The sequence below is a fragment of the Podarcis gaigeae genome (genome assembly GCF_964106915.1).
Source record: "Podarcis gaigeae genome assembly, chromosome: 2".
In the NCBI taxonomy this organism is placed as follows: Eukaryota; Metazoa; Chordata; class Lepidosauria; order Squamata; family Lacertidae; genus Podarcis; species Podarcis gaigeae.
The window spans coordinates 78441530-78457308 of NC_139679.1; the positions used below are offsets into that span (position 1 = coordinate 78441530).

Genomic DNA, 15779 nt, shown 5'->3' on the forward strand with positions numbered 1-15779 from the left:
CTTTTTTTGTAGCAACAGTAGTCTCTCCCCCCTGACACGGATGCAGAAAATGGATCCCACCAGTTTCTACACTCTACTCTGTTATCTTTGCATTTTTATTTTAAATCGGTTGGTTAAGAGAAACAAAGTGATTGTTACTGTACGTAATGTTTATTTGTATACAGATTGTCATTTCTGGAAATAATACACATTGTAACAGAATTACAGAATTGGTTACTATATGTATTCACACAACTCATATTGTTCTCTGCAGCTTAAAACTTTGCTGATAATTATATAACCAGCTGAGTCCCCTATGGGAGTCTGTATGTAGTAGGTAATCAGTCTTTTCTTCTATTAGTCCTTAGGTGCTTATTTATGCAAACACTGTTTTACAGACAATATCCTATATTTCCTTGTTATTTTGCAATTAGGGATTTTTGCACATGGTTGCTTATCGATGAAATATAATCAAGCTGATAAAATAATCTCCTGGGCTTAATAGGCAAGATACAGCAACTAAGTGCTCAGCAAGAGAAGTAAATTCGCTAACTGGTACCTAAGGCATAGTTGTAATTCTATAATATTGATTATTATAATGCATTTATTAATTATATCCCACCCTCCTGTGAATGATGCCCAAGGCGGCTCACAACAACAATACAATTAAAACAGAAATACATCAAATTTAAAACAAAAAAGACGAATAAATAAGTGGGGGTTAAACATGATAAAAGGGCGGTCAAAGCATTGTTCTCTATAAACAGTAGCTGTAACATACAGCCTGTGTGGTGGGGTGACTTGAGTGTTGGGCAAGCCCTGGGAGACCATGGTTCAAAGCCCCACTCATCCATGAAGCTCACTTGGTGGCCAGTCACTCACTCTCAGCCTAACCTACCTCACAATCCTGTTGTGAGGATGAAATGAGAAGGAGGAGAACTATCTATGCCAATGAATGAATGAATCTTTATTTGCATCAGCCATACCAATGAAACAAAAATACAGTGGTACCTCTGGTTATGTACTTAATTCGTTCCGGAGGTCCGTTCTTAACCTGAAAGTGTTCTTAACCTGAAGCACCACTTTAGCTAATGGGGCCTCCCGCTGCTGCCACGCCGCCGCCGCACAATTTCTGTTCTCATTCTGAAGCAAATTTCTTAACCTGAGGTATTATTTCTGGGTTAGCAGAGTCTGTAACCTGAAGCGTATGTAACCTGACGCGTCTGTAACCCGAGGTAGCACTGTACAATATACAAAGAACAGAAATAAAAAGTCAGTTATATAAAGTACATTTTAGGGTTTTGAATCAATAGTCAAATGGTGGATCTTATTCTGAACTGCCCAGCTAAAAACCTTGCAACCTTTGCTGTCACCTGCTCATCTTGATCTGCAAAGAGAAAGGACACTGTGGCAGTGTTTGGGCGACCCAGAATGGACAATAAAAGAGGGGTGATAATCTCATTCCTCAAGTCTTTATAAAGAGTGCAAGCCAAGTGGCCATCTATGCCACTTTGAGCTCTTTGGATGAAAGGTGTGATATAAATGTGTAAAGAGGATGGAGTAAATGGGGCAGCTGGCTTTTTGGATATCCCATGCCCATTTGGCTTCACCATGCCCATTTTCTGTACCACATAAAAGTTTTGAACAGGCAGGATGTTGCTGGTAGAGTAACATTAACACATGCTGCTATCCTCCTGCTGGGTTGGACTTGCTGTGTCACATCCACACCACACATTTAAAACTATTTTAAAGCACATGACTTCTCTCCCCCAAATTCCTGAGAACTGTCATTTGTTAAGGGTGCCAGGAATTAAAGCTCTGTGGTGGGTAAACTACAGTTCCCATACAGTTAAATGTATGATGTGGTTTGCACCGAGTCCTCTTTGCTTATTTGGCTGCACAGTGCCTCATTTACATCAAACCATAAGCTTTTTACTACTTTAGTTATTTGTTACATTTATATCCTGCTTTTTCCAGAAGGAGCCTCCGTGCAGTGTTTTTAGCTTTAAGAAAGTCACATGTAAGAACTGAGAGATAGTGCTTTCTCAAAGCCACCTAAGTCAGTTTGACATCTACTGTCAATATAACCATAGGCGCCGACTCCATGGGGCCTGAGGGGGCCCGAGCCCCCTCAAAAATTCGTTTGGGGGGGCTCCGCCCCCCCAATAATTTAAGAAAATTATTACCATATTTTTCCGGCATTCTGCCTCAGGGTCTTACTGCCCACCCTGCTCTGTTTCCTTGCTGTGTTTGCTCAAACGGAACAAAGAGCAGGGAAAGCCCCTCCCCTCCAGGCAGAGGGAAAGCAGAGTGTGTCTCTGTGCTCCGTGCAGGAGGGAGAGAGAGAGAGCGCGAGAGAGAGCGCGCGAGCTGGCTGACTTGGGTGGGTAGGTGAGGGAAAACTTTTGCCTTCCTTTCCTCCCTCCTCCTGTTATACCCCTCTCCTGCATTCTTAGCCAGCTGCTTCTCTGCACACCCCTCTCCTGCTCCGTGTCCCTTCTGTGTTTTTCCTTCCCTCCCCACTTAAAATGTGGTTAAAAAGCATGGATCCACATGGATCCTCAGGATCTTTGCATTGGGTCAGCCCAAATTCACCATCAGATCACATAGCATGTCCATGGCTACAGCCTGCCCCCCCCAAATCACGCACCCACTGTTGCCTGGGGCTGCAATGGTGCAAAAATGTGGTTAAAAAGCATGGATCCACATGGATCCTCAGAATCTTTGCATTGGGTCAGCCCAAATTCACCATCAGAGCACATAGCATGTCCATGGCTACAGCCTGCCCCCCAAAAATCACGCACCCACTGTTCCCTGGGGCTGCAATGGTGCAAAAACGTGGTTACAAAACATGGATCCACATGGATCCTCAGGATCTTTGCATTGGGTCACCCCAAATTCACCATCAGATCACATGTCTGTGGCCACAGCATGAAGCACAAAAATGATACATCCACTGTTTCATTCAGAATGTTTTTTTCCCTTGTTTTCCTCCTCTAAAAACGATGTGCGTGTTATGGTCAGGTGCGTGTTATAGAGCGAAAAATACGGTAGTTATATTATGCTTTGTAAAATCACAAAATTATGTTGGTATTTTTTATTTTCCTTGTTTGATGATAGTTACCTTTTAAAATACATTCAGTAATGAGTTAAAACAAATAATTATTACGGTAGTAAAAGAGGCGGCGCGAGTAGTTTTGCTCGGTGCGTGCGACTGGCCCAGCCCCTCTTTCCTTTTCCTCTCTTCTGCTCTCCCGCCGGGCGCCTGAGGGAGAGTTACTTAGCGGTTTTGAGGAGCCGCTGTTGTTTCGGCAGGGGAAAAACCGCCGCCCGCGAACCGCCGAGCTCCCTCTCTCTTTCCAGCCTCTCTCTCTCTCTCTCGCGCGCGCGCTATGGCCAAGGAGGAGGAGAAGCCCTTCAGCCAGTCTATGGCCGAGTGGCGGAGGTTCATCTACAACCCCAACAGCGGCGAGTTCCTGGGGCGAACGGCCAAGAGCTGGGGTGAGGAGGGCGAGCGAGCGCGCGAGGGGAAGGGAGGGGGCGGCCGGCACGAGGGGCGGTGGGAGGCGAGGCGCGGCGGGCACTTGCCTTGCCCACCACGCATCTCTCTCCTTCTCGGTCTCTCTCCCTCCCTCAGCTGGCGAGGGGGCCACGAGGCGGGCGGCAGCAGCAGCAACGGGCCGGGAGCGGATCTTATAAAACTTCCCGGGGCAGGACCCCAGTATGGGCCCCCCCAATATTTTTTATAAGTCGGCGCCCCTGAATATAACAATTATATACTTGTGTTAATTTAGGAAATACAAGAGGTTGCTGGGGAAGGGATCTGATCTATCTAGGAACATGTTGGGAAGCATTAAAATTTTAAATCAGAAAGTGCCACAGATCCAGCAATGTTACTTGCATGTGGGGGAAATCTGATGATGTAGCCCTTTTTGCTTCCAAACTCAATTAAGTATTTGAAATTTGGTTAGAGAATAAATCACTGAATAGTCCACTTTGAATATCTGGTACCGGGATTTGCTGTGCAAAGGTTAAACCAGGTGTCCCATCTCAGACAAGGTCTCTGAGTTCAGGACAACAATTTTATCTCTATCTAGCAAAACACTGAAGGTTTACTGCTTGCTTCATTGCTTAAAAGCAATCTCTTTTTTTTATTCCAGTCAGTTTCATATTCAGCTAGCAATGTATCTTATTAAATTGTTTCCTTTAATAATACTTAACTGACTATTCAATAAAATTACATCTCTTTCTATAACAGATAAGCAGATTTGATCCAGTCTACTGTTGAGGTGACTGCTCGTCACCAGAGGATTTTCTTTTGAAAAATTTCTACAGTTTGGCACCAGGTGTAAACATTTATCATAATTCTATAATGGAGTCCACTGTTTATTTCATCTTTTAAGTTTTATATCATTCCTTGGATCACGCTCCTATGTATATGTGTGTGTGTGTGTGTATATATCCAGGATGATCAGATCCAGTCATGCAAGCAAATACTGCTTTTCACAAATCTATTTAGATAACTAAGCTACTAAAGAATTAAGTAAATAAATAGTTAGGGAGGATAAAGCAGTTTGTGGCTACCTCTTTTGGGCTGTTGACATTGACTGGTTCTGTATTTTCACCTCCTTTGTAAGCTGGTATTCCTGAATTTAAACCAGGCATAGGCAAACTCGGCCCTCCAGATGTTTTGGGACTACAATTCCCATCATCCCTGACCACTGGTCCTGTTAGCTAGGGATCATGGGAGTTGTGGACCCAAAACATCTGGAGGGCCGAGTTTGCCTATGCCTGATTTAAACCCTATATCCTCATCCTGTGATGGTTGGTTTTGCCATCTCCTGCACTTCATGATTAATTTTAGTTTATGCCCAGGGTCTCTTAAGGATCATTACCTTCTGCCATTGTTGAAAGGGCTTGTTTCATGTCCAACCACCAGGCCCACTGGCAGCAGGACCTCCAACACTACCTCCTTGCTGCTCCTGCTCATCTTCCCCTCCAGCCATGATACCACAGCACTATACCTCTCCTCTCCTTTTTGCATGTGAGGGGGCTCCTTTTTACTTGTCTGTCCACCAATAACAGACCTCTATAAAGGGGAAGTACCGGAGAATAAGAGAAGAGCTGGGATTTTGGTAATTTATCACTGGAAGGGTAAATGGAAAGATTTGTTGGGGTGGAGGCTTAGTGGTGGCCACAGCAGTTTCAGTCCTTTATCTTAAAGCACAGTTGTGTTGGGATTTAGAGCTCCTCTTGGCAGCCACTAGCTGACAGCTACATTTTCCTCTTTCATGATGCCACATACATAGCTTTTTTTCCCCCTAAGGCATTTTTGGAAGGGGGAAGGGCAGTCACCACAGTTTTTTTGTGGTAGGTGCCATTTTCTCCCAAAATGCCTCCAATATTGCTACATCCAGGCAGTGGCATAGCGTGGGGGGTGCAGGGGGGGCCGGCCGCACCGGGCGCAACATCTGGGGGTTAGGGTTAGGGGGCGCAAATCCATGGGTTAGGGGGCGCAAATCCATGGGTTAGGGGGCGCAAATTACTTGCCTTGCCCCGGGTGCTGACAACCCACGCTACGCCACTGCATCCAGGGCATTCATGGGAAAGAAAATGTCAGAAGCCAAAAGGAGGATGGCAAGAGGAGTTCTGCTATTCCCACCAGCAGCAGGGCTTTTATTATTATTATTATTATTATTATTATTATTATTATTATTATTATTATTGAAAAAGTGAAAGTGACAGAATGTGCATCTTTTTGCAATTGTTACCAAATATGTGTGCCTGTACATACATACTTGCAAACCTGAATCTTCTTACACGTGTTCATGGACCTGTTGTTATGGGGATCTTGACTAGGCTCAAGTATACATCACAGAGGTTGTTGCAGTTGACCAGATTGCTTAAAATTGCCTGTGTTGTCTTGCTTATTGGGGGGAATGAACAAGGACCAGAAAATTTACTGTGATTAAAACAATACTGAAACAACACCTAAGGGTGTCAGGTCTCAGTCCTTTCTATGAATGCTCCAGCTGTGTGATGTGGAACAGGTAGCAACAAGTGACAGGGGCTTCTCAGTAGTGGCCTCACACTTGCTTGGCTCCTGTATCAATGTCAGTTCAGCATCAGACAAGCACCTTTTTAATTTCCCCAAATTATGGAGTGATTCTAAAATTTGCTTTAACACAGTGGGTTTTACTGTTCTGCTCTCTCTCACATTAGTTTTGTCCTGCACACATACCTCTTGCTTTTTAGGGATGCATTTTGATCACTTGTGTGTTTTTCTTTAATTTGTTGACTTATATTGTTGCTGTAATTTTTGCTCTAGGGAACTTGTTCTTAGGAGGACATAAATGAATAAATAAATTTTGCAGTAAACTATAAATGGCTGAAAGCAGGACATAAAACAAGGCGAGTAGTTTCAGTAGTTCAGTCCTAAAACCATTGGTTGCCAAGCTATTGCAGGCATAGGCAAACTTGGACCTCCAGATGTTTTGAGACTACAATTCCCATCCTCCCTGACCACTGATCCTGTTAGCTAGGGATCATGAGGGTTGTAGTCCGAAAACATCTGGAGGGCCGAGTTTGCCTATGCCTGAGCTACTGACTGTCAAGCTATTTACAAGGAGGAAAGCAAGGGACTTAATGTAGTTATTCTCATATGGCCCTGGACAGTTCTCTGAATGGAGAAGTATAGAACGTGGAGTCCCCTAAGGGGCCTGTGTTTTTTCAACTTTTAACTTATAAACACTCCAAAGTTAGGGATGAGCAGTGAAGTGGCCAAGTTTGCTCAGGGACATTAAAATACACAGATATTGTGAAGGGCTTGAAAAGGACCTCCTCAGATTCAGTTGAATGAGCAATAAAATGCCAAATTCAGTTGAAACATAAAGTGATGCATGTCATGGAAAAATAATCTGAATCACACATTTACAATCATGGGGTCTAAACTAGCTGTGACTGACCACGGGTGAAATATTGGGGTCATAGTGGGTAGCTTGATGAAGCTGTTGTCCCTGTGTGCAGCAGCTGTGAAAAAGACAAATTCCATGCTAGAAATCATTAGCAAAGGGGTTGAAAATAAAACTGCTGATATCATAATGTTGTTATGCAAATCTACGATGCAGCCACATTTGGAATACTATGTACAGTTTTGGTTGCCTCACCTCAAAAAAAAGGTTATCGTAGAATTGGAAAGGGTTCAGCAAAGGCAGGCAAAAGGATAAGGGGATGGGGAAACTCCCCTATGAGGAAAGGTTACAGCATTTGGGACTTTTTAGTTAGAGGAAAAAGTGAGAGGAGACATGACAGAAGTTCATAGCATAGAGGAATTATAGAAAACCTCCCCCCCCCCCCCGCATAACACTAGAATTCATGGACATTTAGTGAAGCTGAATGTGGACATATTCAAGACAGGCAAAAGGAAGCAATTCTTCACACACCACATAGTTGAACTATGGAACTCACTGCCACAGGATGCACTGATGGCCACCAAGTTAGATGGCTTTAAAAGAGGATTAGACAAATTCATGGAGGGTAATGCTATCTATCTCTGTTATACATGATGGCTATGCTCTGCCTTCACAATCACAGGCAGTTGGCAGTCACTGCGGTGCTGTTGTGCTCAGACCCTACTTGCGGGTTTCCCACAAGCATCAGCTTGGCCACTGTTAGAACAGGATGTTGTTGGACTAGATAGGCCACCGGCCTGATCCAGCAGGCTCTCCTCAAATTCTTAGAACAATTTAGCTTTGCTGAAACGTTTGTTACCATCTGAAATAAATTTGTGCATGCTGATGTTCCCTTAATATTATTGGCTGCTAATGTGTTAATATACAGGTGCCATAACGCGTTGGGTCTTTACTGCTGTAGTGAAAATGGATTTGACTACTTATCTGGCTGCAGTGCACCTACTGCTAAAGGAAGCTACGTCTGCTTATTCTTAGTGACATGTATGCAGGGCCAGGCAATTTAAAGAAAATAACCTCTTATTAGCCAAAGAGGGACTGTCTTCAAGCTACAATAAAGCGTTTTTCTTTTAAAAGCAAACCAATAGCAGTTTGTCTTTAAAAAGTGAGCTGTAACTCTAGGGTAATCACAGGTTTGAAAGCCAGAAGAAGAATGCAATTCATACAGAAATCTGAAAGGTAATTATATGGTTGTAGGCAATGGATGGATATAACAAACCAATTCCGCTTCACTAAGTCCTGGAGGAGGTCATTCTACTCCAACCAAAAAAAAGAGAGTGGGTGGACCCAGAACGGCTTTTACTGCCCATTCCAGACATGCCCACAGAAACTTAACATGGCTGAGCATCTCTGTACACCACAAAGCCATTAAGTTAAAAAGTGGTTAAAATATTGGCCCCTTACGGTATAGAGGAAGGCCATGAGGATGTGATATGGGGACCTAGTCCCACATCCCGATAGTCTGGTATACTAGAAGAGCGTGCTATTCTTACAGACTCCTTGCTAGGATCCAAAGCCCTAGTGTTAAGACACATCATCCCAGCCCCGTGGCATCTGATGTTGAAAGGGTACATGGATACAGCAAACATACCACACCTGGGAGCACAGGGGCGAATTAATCTAAATTTTCTAACTGCAAGAACTCCCCATCAGATATCCCACACTGAAAATTTAAACCAAATGAACACAAAGCATGCTTTGCTTCTTGCTTACACCCAGTATAAGCAGCAGTTTCTCCATAAGAGTCAGTCGGGGTTTTTTATCTGCTAACTGTAAATCCCAAGTCAGTGACACTTACACTGGTGCAACAGCCACTGGATCATCCTGAGAGTTCTCTATCTATTCCTCTTGCCTCATCAGACTTGTGCTGGCACAGCTAGTACCTCTCAAACACTGGGCTTCTCCCTTTCTCACCAAGATTGCCTGTTCAGCACAACTCAGCTGGTGGCTTAAACTGATCCATTTATGGTGGAGAGAAGGTTTGGCAAGGTGCCATACAGCATCATCATTATTCAGTTAGTATTCCAGAATAATATACTTGAACAACCACATATTCATCTACTGCAAAAAAAAATAACTTCCGTAAAAGATCTGGAATGGATCCTCAGCATCTTAATTTGTGTGATATGTGCACCATCCAAGTTTCTGAGTGGAAGGGTTGGAGGTTGGTGGGTGAGGTTTAGGAGAAGTCCCTTTTATGCCACTTCCCTCTGATTGCCCATGACAGCAGTCATTAGCTGCAGACAAAATTCCATCACAATAACCAGGTTTTCCATAGCTCAGGCAGACACGTAGTTCCTCTTCTAATTTCCTACACACCCACAACATCAAAATTTCAGAATATTAGGCTTTAAATAGAAGAAAAGCTGCAAAGGGGCTATCCCTGTGCACATGCTAATAACTCTGACAATTACTTGATGGAAGAGCACAAGTGTCTGTAATGGGTGTGACTACAGCCACATAAATTTTCTTAATTTGGGCATAAACCATCATTAGTGTGGAAAGGAAATTGTACATCTGTGATGTTAAGTATCCTTAACAAACTAATGTTCCCAAGATTTTTGGGGGAACGCCTTGACTGTGGGGGGAAAATGTATGCTATGGGTGTGATCTATGATACTTAGCCAAGCAAGAGATAGATTTTTTATGCTGTACAAGAAATATGCTCCAAAAAGATGGCAATTTGCTCCAAGGCAGCAGTGGGCAACTGCGGCTTTGGCCTAATTTTATGCTGTTGGCAGAGTACCTGGAGGGAAAGAAGGGTGGAAGAAGACAAATGAAGAAGAGCCAAAACAGATAGAACACAGGAGGGAGGAAGTGGGAAGCCATCTGCAAGTCATCAGTTCAGACCTATGGCAAGAGTGATATGTCCCTCCCACAACAGAGAGGAAAGACAGGCAGAACCAGAAAGAAAGCACCCAACATTTAGCTCGGACCCCACCTACCACAAGCTTTAGTTCAGCCCTAGCTACTGCAGCTACACACCTCCTGCTGGATTACGCCTCTGTAGGATGCAGCTCCATCCAGAGAAAGAGAGTTCTTCACCTATGCATTAAAGAGAAGAAAGCCATATGCAAAGTCAGAGAAGACTAGAAGAGAGCGGGAAAGCAAGTCGCAACTAGGATAGAGAACAACTATGGGCAGTTCCTCACCATACATTTAAAGCACACTCAATGGACACTTAGAGCACATGACTCTCCCCCCTCCCCACCAAAAATCCCGAGAGCTAGTTTTCCCCTCTACAGAGCTACAATTCCCAGCATCCGCAGCAAGTTACATTTGTATTCCTCTGTTTTTGAAGACTCCCCTCCATTTATTTTTGGATTTCTGCAAATGTCGGTATTTCTCCAAACCCTCTGATACCTGCCTCTTGTGCCATTTTGTGTATGAGCAAAGATGCCTAAAGACTGAAGATAGAAGGAAATGTGTAATGATTCGAGGGGACCGGTTGGTGGAAGGAATTCAGGTCGGAGCGAAACAGTACAAACTTAAAGCTTTTGCAGATGACCTAGTTTTGACCCTACAGGAGCCAGAGTCCAGTACGAAAAGGGCATTACAACTGATCCAAGTGTTTGGTCGGGTGGCGGGATTTAAATTAAATAAACAAAAAACTAAGGTACTGGGAAAAAATTTGACAACTTCAGAGTCAGAGAGGTTTCAGAAAGAGACAGAGTTAAATGTGGTGAAAAAAGTTAAATACCTAGGGGTGAACATAACAGCAAAAAATCTGAGTCTATTTAAGGATAATTATGAAAAGTGTTGGCTAGAAATTAAGAGGGACTTAGAAAGTTGGTCAAGATTGAAACTTTCCTTGTTGGGTCGAATTGCTGCTATAAAAATGAATGTATTGCCAAGGATGCTGTTTTTTTTTCAAACTTTACAGATTGTGGACAAAATGGAGTGTTTCGGGAGGTGGCAAAGAGATATCTCTAAATTTGTCTGGCAGGGCAAAAAGCCCAGAATTAAGTTTAAAATACTAACTGATGCTAAAGAAAGAGGGGGGTTTGCCCTGCCAGACTTAAGGTTGTATTATGAATCAGCAGCTTTCTGCTGGCTGAAAGAATGGCTGCTTCTTGAAAACGCTGATGTCTTAGATTTGGAAGGATTTAATAATGCTTTTGGTTGACATGCATATTTGTGGTATGACAAGGTTAAGATTCATAAGAACTTCAAGAACCATATTGTCAGGAAAGCAGTGTTCAATGTCTGGACAAAATATAAAGACTTATTAGAAAACAAGACCCCGAGGTGGTTATCACCTATGGAAGCAAAAGCAGTGAAAAGACCCAATATGGAGGTCAAATGGCCAAAGTATTGGGAAATATTAGAAAGAGATGGGGACAATTGGAGATTGCAGAGTTTGGAGAGACTAAAAGATAAAGTGCAAGATTGGCTACACTATGCTCAGATTAAAGAGGTTTTTAAATTGGATAAAAAGTTAGGATTCCAGGTGGAAAAATCGAAATTGGAAACAGAACTGTTAGAACCTAAGACTAAATTACTTTCAAGAATGTATAACTTGCCGCTGAGGTGGAATACACAGGATGAAACGGTTAAATCAGCTATGATAAAGTGGGCACAGGACATTGGGTATAATATTATGTTTGCTGACTGGGAAAAGTTATGGACCACCGGTATGAAGTTTACGGCATGTAATGCCTTGAAAGAAAATATTATGAAAATGATATATAGGTGGTACTTAACCCCAGTCAAGCTAGCAAAAATATATCACCTGTCAGACAATAAGTGTTGGAAATGTAAGGAAACTGAAGGAACGTTCTTCCACCTCTGGTGGACCTGCCCTAAGGTTAAGGCCTTCTGGGAAATGATATATAATGAGCTGAAAAAGGTATTTAGGTATACCTTTCCCAAGAAACCAGAGGCCTTCCTTTTGCGCATTGTTGACTAGAAGGTGCTAAAGAATGATCGAACATTATTTATGTACGCAACAACAGCAGCAAGGATACTCGTCGCCAAGTATTAGAAAAATCAAGATTTGCCCACGCTGGAAGAATGGCAGATGCAACTGATGGACTATATGGAACTTGCAGAAATGACTGGCAGAATCCGAGACCTGGGAGAGCAAGATGTGGAAGAGGATTGGAAGAAATTTAAGGACTATCTACAAAAACATTGTAAACTATATGAGTGTTAAGAAGGATGAGAGATTTGAAAATAACAGGGCCCATAAAGTTAGTTGACAAGATTATGAGAATGAGTGAACTTTATGAGAAAAATATATTTTGAATAATTATTGTGTTAAAATTAGGCTTTAAGACCTAGATAAAAATATTCAAAGTTAGGGACAAAATATTGGAAATATGTATTATAAGAATTGAAACAAGGTGATAAGTTGCTGGCTAAAGTTTTATAAATATGGAACGTAAGAGCGGGAGATGTGAGGAAGTCCAAAGGATAAAGAAAAGATGGGTATGACAAGATGTTAAATTTTATGTTTGTTGTTTCTTTCTGTCTATTATCTGTTTGCTCTATCTTTTCTCTATTGTATTAAAAAATTCTTAATAAAAATTTATTTAAAAAAAAGGAAATGTGTAAATCCTTGAGTTCCATCTGTAGAAGGCCTTTCACATAACCCTGAAATGTCATTTGTAGAGGTCTGGGGGGTGGCAACACAAGAACAGGCCTTTTCTGCAGTGGAATGCTTTACCCAGGGAGGCTTGCCTGGCACCATCATTATATTTGTTTAGACTCCAGGCAAAAGCTTTCCTCTGTAGCCAGGCCTTTGGCCTTTTAACTATCTGGGGCCTTTTAGAAGTGGGTGGGATGTTTTTAATGCATTTTCTCTTTCCTCTTGGTTTTAATATACCTATGTGGTGTGGGGTGTGGATGGTTTGTGTTTTTTGTCTGTTTATTTGTTTGTAAGTTGCTTTGGGTTGCCCTGGCCAAGATAAAACAACTAACAAATTTAGTAAATAATAAATGATAATATATATTGTAAACATCTACCATGAAAGTTATTTAGCTGTCATAACAGGGAAGGCAAAGCTAAAGGTATTTGATAGACAGTATACATGCTACAATTCACCTAAAAACATGAAACATTTTATTTATTAAATGTGTTAGTCACTTTTTATCTAAAAGGCGTCTTACGTTTAAAAACATAGACACAAATTCATTGTGCTATAGAGAAAAAAAATCATATAAACATTAGCATTTCATGGACCTAAGTGTTATGGGCAAAAGTCCAAAGCTGGATGACAAAGAGGTTCATATTTAAAAAAAAAAAATACTGAAAGCATTTATAAAACAAAAATATCAACAACAGCAGCAGTAAACCACTTTCATAATTCAATAGATTTAAACTCTGATAGGTTAATAACCTATTAATGCTTATGTCCTTAGATAATCCTCTGCCCCTTCTATCAACTAACGTTTTCACCTCCCAACATAACCATGAAAGACACTCACCCAGCTTTCTTAAAAATCTTCAGTGATTGAGGTTCCAAAATTTTCTCTGGCTTTACATTTAGAAGATTAAGCTGCTTGCTAAAGAAGCTTACCTTTGGTGGGAGAAAGTACATCTAAAATTAGTCCACCTCAGGCTATTGAGCTCCAGTGAATGTTTTTATAAGTGGAAAAAATCACAAAATCCATGACCAGCCACGGCAGCATTTCCTTCCCCCCCTTTTAAAGCCCCAAAGTTTTAGTAGTGTATGGTAGTTTTGTAGGATCAGAATGGAGAGCATTTATTTATTTATTTGTAGTTCAAGGTTTGGGCAGACATGGGGCAAATTGCAACCTTTCTGGTTTGGTTCTCAACATCAGCTGATGCCCTGACATATAGGCCAGCATCAGTCCCTCATAGCTGACGGAACACAATGGATTGTGCAGTTGTGATGCTGCAAGCATCACATACCTTTGGGCAAAAGAATGTTGGGTCAAAGGACTAGTCACAAGGTTCAAACTTTGTGAAATTTCTTTGAATTATACTATATGGAAGCCCAGTCAGAGCTCAGATTGGAAAATGGTACCAACACAATGAAACAACAACAGAGCAATAAAGTACTTGTGTGTAGGCAAAATTATATTAGGTCTGAACCAACAGGTTTTCACCTGAGAACCTTTAGCAAAATGGGACCTAAAATTGCAGTGATGAAAGTTTGTAGGGATGATTTACCAATTGTGCAGCAATGTACTTCCTCCTTGGTTACTTAAACAGGGTGGAGTGATACCGAAATTGTGGCACTGTTGAAGGCAATACCTTTTCCTGGCTATACTCCATGTTTACTTTTCTATAATACCCCTGGAATAGCACTGCATCACAGCAAAGGGACAGTTTCAAGGAGCATTATTGGGAACTGGGGATGTGAAAGCATTTTTAAAAACACAAAAACAAGAATATCCCTCAGAATGTTACATTGTGATGTTCATTCCAGGGACATGATGCCCAACTGACTTCATAAAGCCACTACAGTGGTACCTCGCAAGACGAAATTAATTCGTTCTGCGAGTTTTTTCGTCTTGAGAGTTTTTCGTCTTGCGAAGCATGGATTCCCATAGGAATGCATTGAAAAAGAAAAAGGAAACAAACTCGCAAGACGTTTTCGTCTTGCGAAGCAAGCCCATAGGGAAATTCGTCTTGCGAAGCAACTCAAAAAATGAAAAACTCTTTCGTCTTGCGAGTTTTTCGTCTTACGAGGCATTCGTCTTGCGAGGTACCACTGTACAGTACTACCAAAGGTCAATTTAAAAAGCCAAGGTTCTATTAATTGTCAAGAGTTTGAAAGCACGTCAAAGTGCAAGTAGATAAATAGGTACCACTCCAGCGGGAAGGTAAACGGCGTTTCCATGTGCTGCTCTGATTCACCAGAAGCGGCTTAGTCATGCCCCGGAAGCTGTACGCCGGCTCCCTCTGCCAATAAAGCGAGATGAGTGCCGCAACCCCAGAGTCGGTCATGACTGGACCTAATGGTTAGGGGTCTCTTTTCCTTTTTTTAACCTGTGCTTGATAACACGTCCAAGCACAATGGTCTTGGGAGGCCAACACCAGGTACATACACTTGAAACTGGCTGACTGCTGGGACAGGATGCTTGGAAAATGAGATGCTCAAAACCCATCTATTGGCTACATGGCAAACAAGGTGCCCTGGGATGGGAGAAATGTAAGGCAGCTGTGAGCTACTTAATTCTATTTCCTCTCATAGACTCCCAATGCGATATTTCCCACCCAAACGCATGACAAGCACACACTAAAAGTAAACATCAAAAAGATTCTACAAATATATATATGAAAATGTGTTTTTCAGGGGCTACATACTTGCTATTTTACAGTCCAACCCATGCTTTTACCATAAATCTGGATATTTTTCCATATAGCTTAGAAATTAGGAGCTAAATAACTCGGGGCAATATCTTAGCTCTAGAGATGATTACCATGAACTCCACCCTCGTCTTGGCAATGGATGCCAAGGATGCTATCACTCTCTTCTGACCCTGTATAAAGCCCAGCCAGCTCTTGCATCATGGCCTTGCAATTCTCTTTCGCCGGCATCTTGATTTAAATGTTAGGCTCTTGTCAAAATGTTTAGCAGGTTGGTCCACTCAAAGGTTCCATATAATTTGAGAATCTTCCATATTTCAGATTTCTGTCTGAGTTTAAAGAAAGTGTGTTCAGTTACTTGAAGGTCTACATTTAAAAAAAAAAATTTAATTAGACACTAAATGGTTTTAAGATTTTAAGTTCTCTTATGATCCTATACTGATTTATGTCTTTATGGAATAAACATAGAAGCAAACACTGTGCTTATGGTTTATATGTTGCTAACGCTAGAATGTCCTTTAATTTCTTCATGACATCCCATTTGTTTTATT

The 15779-nt window shown here is 41.8% G+C and overlaps 1 protein-coding gene and 1 long non-coding RNA gene across 3 annotated transcripts in view; one reads left to right on the forward strand and one right to left on the reverse strand.

The window, feature by feature from the left end:
- SLC6A1 (solute carrier family 6 member 1) overlaps positions 1–15779 on the forward strand; it is a 77514-nt gene that overhangs the window by 23957 nt on the left and 37778 nt on the right. The gene's annotated exons all lie outside the window — the stretch shown is intronic.
- Positions 7631–15582, reverse strand: LOC310838938. Its single transcript, XR_014561234.1, has 4 exons — positions 15342–15582; positions 13377–13468; positions 9893–9992; positions 7631–9693 (listed from the first exon to the last, which is right to left on the reverse strand). It is a non-coding gene; the product is annotated as an uncharacterized lncRNA (long non-coding RNA).